The sequence below is a fragment of the Phascolarctos cinereus genome, unplaced genomic scaffold (assembly GCF_003287225.1).
Source record: "Phascolarctos cinereus isolate Bilbo 61053 unplaced genomic scaffold, phaCin_HiC Scaffold_2;HRSCAF=192, whole genome shotgun sequence".
NCBI classification, from domain to species: domain Eukaryota; kingdom Metazoa; phylum Chordata; class Mammalia; order Diprotodontia; family Phascolarctidae; genus Phascolarctos; species Phascolarctos cinereus.
In genome coordinates this window covers 288024212-288033625 of record NW_027555625.1, presented here as the reverse complement: position 1 = coordinate 288033625, position 9414 = coordinate 288024212, and positions in this window count along the sequence as shown.

Here is a 9414-nt window from a genome sequence, read left to right as displayed (position 1 = left end):
AAGAGCAAACTCCGGCATCCTCCCTCCTCCAAACTCCTCGAACTTCCAGCCCTAGTCTCGCAGCAAATTGGACCCCAGGTGAGTTCTCCAGTCCCCACAGCAGCAACAAGTCAGCCCCTTAGAGGTCAACTCCTCTATTCAGAGCCTGCTGGGGAAATGCATGAGCCTCCCTTTGCTGACAGAGGCCTCTATCTGGCTGGAAAAAGGGGCAGTCTTTTCTTTTTTAAGTTTAACCCAGGTTTTATTGTTTATTAAAGGATAGCATATTAGAGAGATTGCTTTCAGAAGAAAAACCAGCCCCTGTTGCAGTCACAGGCTATCTGCCCAAGAGGTGCTGAAGTAGCAACTCTGTGTCATTAGTCTCATACACAGTACCCACACACAATAAAGAGGATGTATGTTGCCTTAAAAGGTATATAGCTGTATACACTGGGAGAAGCACCTTAATATAGGAAGGAGCACAGGACCAGAAGTCAGGAGATATGAGTTCATTAGAAGTTCTGCCACTAACATGAGTGATTCCCTACTTTGCCCCTAACTCACTATCCCTTGGACAAATCACTTCCCTTCATTTGCCCTCAGTTTCCCATTCTGTAAAATGAAGAGATTGAACTAGATGATCTCTATGTTCCCTTCCAGTTCTCTGACACATGATTCAAAGAGTCAAAGCCACTTCATTTCTCTGAGGCTCAGTTTCCTCACCTGTCAAATGGGGATCGTAGGACTTGCACAGTTTTGGGGAGGATCGAAAGAAATAATAAATGAGAAAGTGCTTTGTATAGACCTATGTAGGTATACACAACAATTGTTTGTAAGCCTTTTTCAAACAGAAGAAAGACCCCTAACCAATCATCTGATCCAACTGGGAGCTTCCTAGTTCTAAGTTCCTTCTTACTTTTATGCCCTGATGATGGAGGACCAGAGATGAAGGATAACTTTATCTTTCATAAAATCTTAGCAACTGAAACTATGGGAAGATTATTACCTAGTACTACTTTCCTTCCCCATGATCAGGGACTCTCCCTTGGGGCTGCAGCTGCAGTGGGGTGTTTCCCAACCTTTTTCAATTAGAGCCCCACCTGTGAACATGCTGGGACACACTGTGCCCCTGCCCACCTGTCCCGACATGTCCATCCTCCGTCATTCACTGACACCTGTCTATCCGCACTTCCCACTGTTCACACACATAAGGCCATCCTCAAGCCTCTCCTCAAAATAGCTGCTATCATTCTTCCATTCCCTCTCCACCCCCCACCCCAACCACTCAAAAGCTGACAGATGGAAGTAAGGACATAAATGTTACTCATCCTTCAAGACCAGGAATTCCTGCTGCCTCTATGAAGCCTTCTCTGACCACTCAACTCCCACTGATTCCTCAGTGTAGACTATTCATAACATTTAGAGTCTCTGTCATAGAACAGAACCCTTAATTATGTTCTGTCTGTATGTTGTTTTCTATTTGTTATTACAAGGTTACAAGCCCTGTCCCTAACCAAATTCATGATCCTTAAGGACATTGACTATATATTATATTTCTGTCTTCACAAATATAGGCCAGCACAGGGCTAGATGCACCTAGAGGTACCCCCTCCCCTCCACAAAAACCCTAACTTATTGAACTGATTGATTCATTACAATAAACCAAAGTGTCCTAGCACGCTCTTTTATCTCTTTTTCAGATTATGTCCCTAATCTAAAATGAAATAAGTTTTTCAGATTCATTTGTTCCCTGACAAGATAGATAAGATAGGGACCTAGAGGAGAGAAGTGTTGAAAAAGAAGGGTTGGGTGGGTGACTAACTTACTAAAAACAAATTTATGGACTTTCCATAATGTCCATAATTTTAATATTGCTACAGCTTCAGGACCAGAAAAAACACAAGATTTGCCATTTTGCATTTTGTGGTGGGGAAAGTTGGGGTGTAGAAGGTATCTGATTTGAAATGAATTTTTGGAGAGTAGTGATAACATTGGCATTGTCAAGATTCTGGGGAACTGGGTTGAGAGTGCCTGCTTTATCCTAACCTGAGGGCATGGTCAGATTTGGATCAGCTCATCTAGTCATTCCCCCAGAACTTGCTTCTTCAACTGTTCCTTCAGAGCAGTGGTTCTTAACTTTTTGGTGTTCCACGAACCCGTTTGGCAGCCTGATGAAGCCTAGAGACCCCCTTTTCAGAATAATGCTTGCAAATGAATATAAACGAATAAAATAAAATAGATAGGATAACAAAGAACACCAACTCTGATTAAATATGATGGTCAACATATTTTAAAAACAAGTTCAGGGACCCTGCCCTAGGGAAAGCGCTGCCTCTGATAGTATACAAAGTACCACGGGACTACCAGAATGGCTATAAGAGAATCAGGCATGTGGGTCCAAAATTGACCCTTACAAGATTACATGTTTAACATATTAGTTTTATTAAGTTCCCTCGAGCCATATTTCTACCTTTGCAACCCACCTAGTTCCTGTTAATGAAGCCTGCAGGACTAGCAATCAGGCAAAGTCAAGTCAGGAAATGCCCACCTTATTAGTAGAAATTTTCTTTTGGTTTTGATTGAATGATAACTCTATGAGTCTATGAACTGACCCTTGAATCTGATGAAAAAGACTAAGGTCCATTACTCCAGTGAGGTCCCCATGAGCAGCATGGAATGAACACCCTTGTAATCGCTGAACATCTTGTACCAATTGTCAGGCTATGGTCTGATCTGGTCTGCTCTCGTCTCCCCATTGAGACAGGGTCCCTATTGCCAGAGAAACCAGCTAATATGTGTGTCCTAAGGAAGGGTGAGGAGAGGAGCAGAAAAACCAAAGGAAGCTTAGTTTTCTTGCCCCTTCAGTGGAAAAGCACTGGAAGGGTGGTGTTGGGAATCAGCACATCAGCCGATTTAGCAAGTCCCAGCTTCAGCTATGATTTTCAAAGACTAAGGTCTCCAATCTTTCATAAAGACAAGCATTAGGAAGAGTCAGAAAGCAGATTTTTTTTTAAAAGTACTTAAATACAAAAGTACAAATACAGGATCATGAATATGGAAAATCATATTTGAATAAACTGAATGATTGATTATAGAAGCTTTAATTTCCTGTATATGAATTTATGTGAAGATGGAAAATTCAGGGAATCCGGTTTAAATCTTTTAGGGGAGCTGATCCCTTTTTTTTAAAAAAAAACTAACTCATTTTTTTTAAAGTGACAGCCCATAATTTTAGGTTTTAAACTCTTAAGTATAGATTTTACAAATATCCCATACATTTTCTATTAAAAATTTAAAAAATCATATCTACAGTACTTTAGTACCTGACTTGTATATTTATGTGACTATTGTTAGAAGTGACTAATTGGGTTTGATTAGCTTCATCATTAATATTCTGTCCATAATTTAACATGCTTCAATAAAATACCCTAAAGCAGTATAATGATTAGATTTCAGGAATATGTGTTTTGCAATTAAGTTGCTCTTGATTTTGATATGCAGATTAAGAAATGGTGGTCTCATTTAAAAAAAACTGCCCTTATTAACTCAGCAGTATACTCTGAAGATTAGGTAAGAAATCCAAGATTTTCTCTTTGTATATGCTAGTTAAAATGTATTTCAATCAAGCGTATGTGGGCAAATCAGATTTGATTAGTTTAAGTTCACAGTCATTCTATCTAAATGAATAATGTGTCACCTAACATTGCAAAAATTTGATTAATAGTTTATCAGTTAATTAAAAACGAGGTTTAATTTTTCTTTTTTAGGAAAATGCAAGGTAGATATTCCTTGTGTTCATCATAAATGCAAATTATTTCAGCTCCAATCTATTGTTCCTTGTTCCCTTCTAAGCCAACTAGCAAGAAAAATAGAGCTCTTCAAATTATCTCTTGCAGGGAGTAGGAAAACTTTGTTTGCTTCCACATATGGTTGCCACTTGTCTCAGGCTCAGAAAAGATTTTCATTGTGGGCTGAGTCCGAGCAACCTCAACTTTTTCCCTGAGCCTTCCCCGATCCCAACCCCACGGCTCCTTCTGTCTCCTCTCCTTTCCTTCAAACCACCAGTTTTTGTTTTTGTTTTTTTTGAAAAGACTATTTTCATCAAGCTATTTTGTTTGCCTGCTGGTATTGTAACCCTTTCATCCTTCACCAGTTCATAGGATCAACTTTACTAGTCTCCTCTCCGAAACAGTAAAGAATCGACACCTTGACCCACCAATAGACATATATTAATGACTTCTGGATTTGGAGGCTGACTTTTCACTATTTGGCATCACAGGACAAGTCCTAAATCTCCTTGGGTCTCGATTTTTTCATTTGTCAGATGAGATTATTCATTCCCTTCCAGCTCAGATTCTGTACTATACCTGGGCTATTCCTAAAACCATCCAAATGGATCAACCAGAACCGGTCATTTAATGTCCTCTAAGAGGCTTTGTAAGTTGTAATAGCCTTAACACAAATGTGGTATCCTTCTAGTTGCTGGTTGTTGATTTGCACATGATCCAAGGCATCTGTGGGCAAATTATATTTGACTTTGTCAATGAGATGATCTGAAACAGTCAACATTAATTTTTACTGAAGTCTCAGAATGTAAGCTCCTTGAGATCAGCAATTATTTTATTTTTTTTTAAGTTCATATACTCAGTACAGTGCCTGGCACATAGTAGGTGCTGAATAAATGTTTGTGGAATTGAAGTGAATTAAATTAGGGGAGATTGGACATGGACATGAATAATTATAATAAAAGGCACTTCATGGAGCCATAAAAAGAGGTAGAAACAGTTATGGATGAGGATTCAGAGATGGGAGAAAAAAATGGGGTGGGGTGGGAATAATTGTTTAAAGCCCTTAGCTTCCTTCCATCCACCCTCTGGGCCATTTCCCCATTAATTAGGTTAATTAGACTAAGCATCTTGGAGCAACATAAAGCTGGGATTTTTAGAGTCTTTTACATGAGGGAGGTCATTTAATAAGCAGTAGAAGAGCTCTGACCACTGGGGTGGTGCCATGGGAGAGGCTGGATCCCAGGGTGATTGCTGAAGGGACAGACAACAGAGCCCAGGAACAAAAGAGAATGTCCTTCTTCCACTGAAGAACTGGTCTCAATAAATACTTAAATGAATTTAATTTAAAATAAAAGAGTTGATGGCCTAATTCTCCCCTTTGGTGTCAGGGAGGAAGCTATAAAGATCCAGAGGAGTGGAAACCATCCTTCTGCCCATCTTGGAGTCTCTCCCTGGCCCCAGTAGCCACCCACAGCCTCTTGATATCATTTCAGAACCAGACCCCAAAAGCTGACTGAATCCTCCCTACACACACCTTGCCCCTCCTCCCTCTACCACACCCACAGGCCTTCTTACTGGGTCAAGACAGACAGACAGAATCTGTGGGATATTCCCCTGCCCCCTCCTCTACTCACAAGCATGAAGCTGCTCCTCTCCACTTAGCAAAATCCATCCTTTAAGGCCCAGTTCTTCTCACACCTGGCAGAAATTCCAATTTATAATGTCATCTAATTAAATCTGGAAAGGACCTTAGAAGCCAATGAGTCCAGTCCTCTCATTTTACAGATGCAGACACAGACCCAGAGAAAGTTAAGCAACTTGACAAGAATCACACAGCTAGTAAGTATCTGAGACACAATTTGAACCCACTTCTTCACTCCAAATACAGTGCCCTATCCACCACGGCACACTACCTTTCTAGTCCACCTTTATTTCATATAATCAGTATCCCACAATCCAGGTGACATCCTGTCTTGTATTGTTTTCTAATTGCTTTTGTGAGTAGGTAAACAACATGAGAGCAGGACTCTATCTCCTATTCCTGCCTCCCTGAGTGAGTACTCTGTAGGGGATCAGGAAAGACTTGTTGCCTTAACTTGAATGGATTTTTACAATCTCCCTGCCCCCAACCTCCATGTAAGCTAATGATGCATAGAAGCCTGATTTTTCTGCTGGGGAAGAGAGAGGGTTAGAAGGTTGAGGGGGAGAAAGAGGAAAATAAATCTCAGAGTAAAACGTATCACTCATTTTTAAATTGTTTGTAAAAGCGTATTCAAGGACAAGTCTCCAACTGGCTGTGAGATAAAAGATGCCCATGTAGTTTTGTTTTCTTTTGGGTCCCAACCTGTAATTTCATCAATATAGACAACTCCTCTGTAACTTAGAGATTTTCCTGGGTCACTGAGAGTTGAAGGGCCAGCATGTTTCAGTGGCAAGATTTAAGCCTAGGTCTTTCTGACTCCGAGACTGCCTCTCTCCAGGGTCAATGACCGAATACCATCATTTTTAAAAGTCATCAAAAACTTCAACAGGATCTTTTGCCCACTATCCACCCCCCCCCAAACAAAAGCATTCCAGAGAAAGATTAGGGATATACCTGTGTCCCCTTTTAGAATTTAGAACTTCCAAGCAAATATGTCTTTTTGTTCCCCAGAGAGAATCAATATCTATTTTTTTTAAATGATGTGGAAAAATTGACCCAAAGCCTCAGAAAAGAACTTCTAAAATTTCTGGTGTTATTAGGTGAATTTCTGATGAAATTTCTCTAAAGATTTCAGAGTAAGACCCATCACCTTAAGGTAATTACAGAATAGATAAATTCTGTAGGGTTTTTTTTTTAATTTGAATTGAGCCATGGCGCTCAAACAGAACCATTCCTGGTCTCACTTCGGCAACGGCCTTTCTAACTGTACAGAAGCCAAACTTCCAAGTGCTCAGTAGCATCTGGTTATAATAAAGCCTTTATCCAGCATCTAGAATTCAGGCATACACCACTAAATTTGCGGGATGTATCTGGCCTGGGAGAGAAGTGCGGCTACATAAATGAATAGATAAAATCCTATCTGTTTTATCTTTGGAAGTAGACAGAGCAAAGGATAAACTGTATCCCTGCAGCGTCACAGATCAGTCAGCACCTGATCAAAGATGAGTCCACTTAAATAAGGGTCATATTTTCAAAGGAGGGCCAAATTTCACTGTGAGATGTGACTATATAGGAGTGTATGAAGGAGTCATGTGTTAGCATCCAAGGGCAGAATTAGCACCTGTGTTTGCAGCTCACGCTGTCAAAATCTGCAGAAGTATTCTGAATTAGACCTGATACTCTCTTCCTCCTGCTCCTAGCAGCTCTCTCAAGACCCAAGTATGATCTATGTGAGTTGCACACAGTAGGCAACTAATAAACGCTTGTCTAACAGTACATTGAATCTAGGCATCAATGTTGCTGGAATAAAGCAGGAGCAACATAAGGATTTAGGGAAGAGAGCAGAGCTTGAAACGTTATCCTTTGGAGCTGAAGTCTGGGCACACCATGAAGCTGTCAGGATTGACACTTAAGATGGCTGAAATCATCAAGCTAAATACATTTCACCTTGTTCAGCTATATTTCTGATGTGAGACATTTTTCCTTTCCCATGGTATTACCTGGCTATTTTGGCATCCTGGGATGTAATCACTTAGGTCTTCACAAACTATCTTACATATGTCAATAATAATAATAATAATAATAACTAACATTTATATAGCATTTTAAGCTTTACAAAGCACTTTATCTCATTTGATTCTTTTGTTAACAAGGCAAAACTATACCTACTGTTAAGCCATCAGAGATTTCATTCTTTCTCATAGCTTCAACTATCACCTCTATGAAAATGACTATCTATATTTTCACCCCAGACCTCTTTTCCAAGCTCCAGTTCCACATTTCCAACTATCTATGCTTAATCGATCCATAAGCATTTATTAAGTGTGTCTGGCACTGTGCAAGGTGCTAGGTATAGAAAGACAAAAATTAAGTAATCACTTCCTTCAAGAACTTACATTCTTTTAGTGGAGACAAAGTACACGTAAAAATATAATTGAAATATACATAAAATAAAGCTGGGCAAATTTTGCAGGAGGCTACTAGCAGCTGAGAGGGACAGGAGAGCTTTTGGGTAGAAGATGGCTCTGCAATAGAATTTGCTGTCACACCACTCTAGTTCCAAACCCATTTCCATCATTCTTATCATTTCCCAGGCCTAAAGACTCATAGTTATTCATCCTCTCAATCTTTCAGCTCCTTTATACCCTAGAGCTAACTTGTCCCTGTAGCCTGTCAATTCTTGCTTTGAAACACCTCTTAGATTTGGCTCCTTCAACTCTGCTCCTGCTACCACCACCATAATATAAGTGCCCGTTGCCTTCCACCTATCCTCCTACAACAGCCTCCTAGCTAGTTATCCTGACTCAGGCTTCTTCTCATTTCAGTGTATCTTACATGCTTCTTCCAGGTTAGTCTTCCTTCTAAAAGACATCTCTCCCCTCTTACTCCCCTATTCTGGGAGCCTCAATGGCCTACTGCCTTAATGAGAGGGCCTTCCAAATTTGGCTTGGCCTGGTTTGGCTTCCTTCTGCACTTGGTTAAATGTGCACCCTCCACTTCAGTCAGACTAATCATTTCAATATTCTCTGTTTGTTCTCAGAACCAGAGTTTTAGAATCTTGGAGGGGAAAGGGGACCCGTTATAACAACTTCCCACCCCCAGTAGTAGAGAGAAAAGAAGCCTGGCCTTGGAATCAGCAGACTTGGCTTCAAGTCCAGATTCTGACATTTATTAGCTATATGACCCTGGGTAAATTATTTAATATCTGTGGTCCTGATTTTCCTTATCTGTAAAGTTAGAAGGTTGAAAAAGAAGGTTTAAAATTCTATGAGTCTATGTGGGAATTTTAACTGAGTTCCTTTGCTTGTATTATATCGTCTTCTCATTATATCATCTCATCATGTTTCTGCTCCCTCCTCCCCATTTCTGAAATTCCCTCATCCTACTGCTTTCCCAAGTCAAAGTTTGTCAAAGTTCCTCCTCAATTCTCATCTCCTCCAGGAAGGATTCTTTAACTGCTCTGGCACTTAGCCCAGTGTCTGACAAATAGTTGGTGCTTAAAAACATAGATTGATTACTCCACCTCGCAGTGGTGTGTCCTTTGGAGTTGGTACCACACAGTTCTGCATTTGATTGTTCTACAATATATTTTTTTTTCTTGTAAATGAGTAGATAATTAACTTCTCCTAGGGTAAGACTGTATCTGATACAGAGAGCTGGCTAGAGTCAGGAAGACCAGAATTTAAATCCAGCCTCAGATACTTAGTAGCTGTGTGACTCTGGACATGTCACTTAACTTCTATTTGCCTCGGTTTCTTCAACCATAAAATAAGAATAATAATAGAACTTATGTTACAGGTTGTTATGAGAATCCAATTAGATAATATTTGTAATGTGCTTAGCATAGTTCTTGACACATAGTAGGTGCTATATAAATATTTATTCTCTTCTCCTTCCTCCTCTTCCCTTTCCCTTATTTCCCCCTCATCATCTAACACAAGTCTAGGCATAAAGTTTAGGATAGATAAAAACTTTTTTTAAATTAAAATACTTAAATTGGGGAAA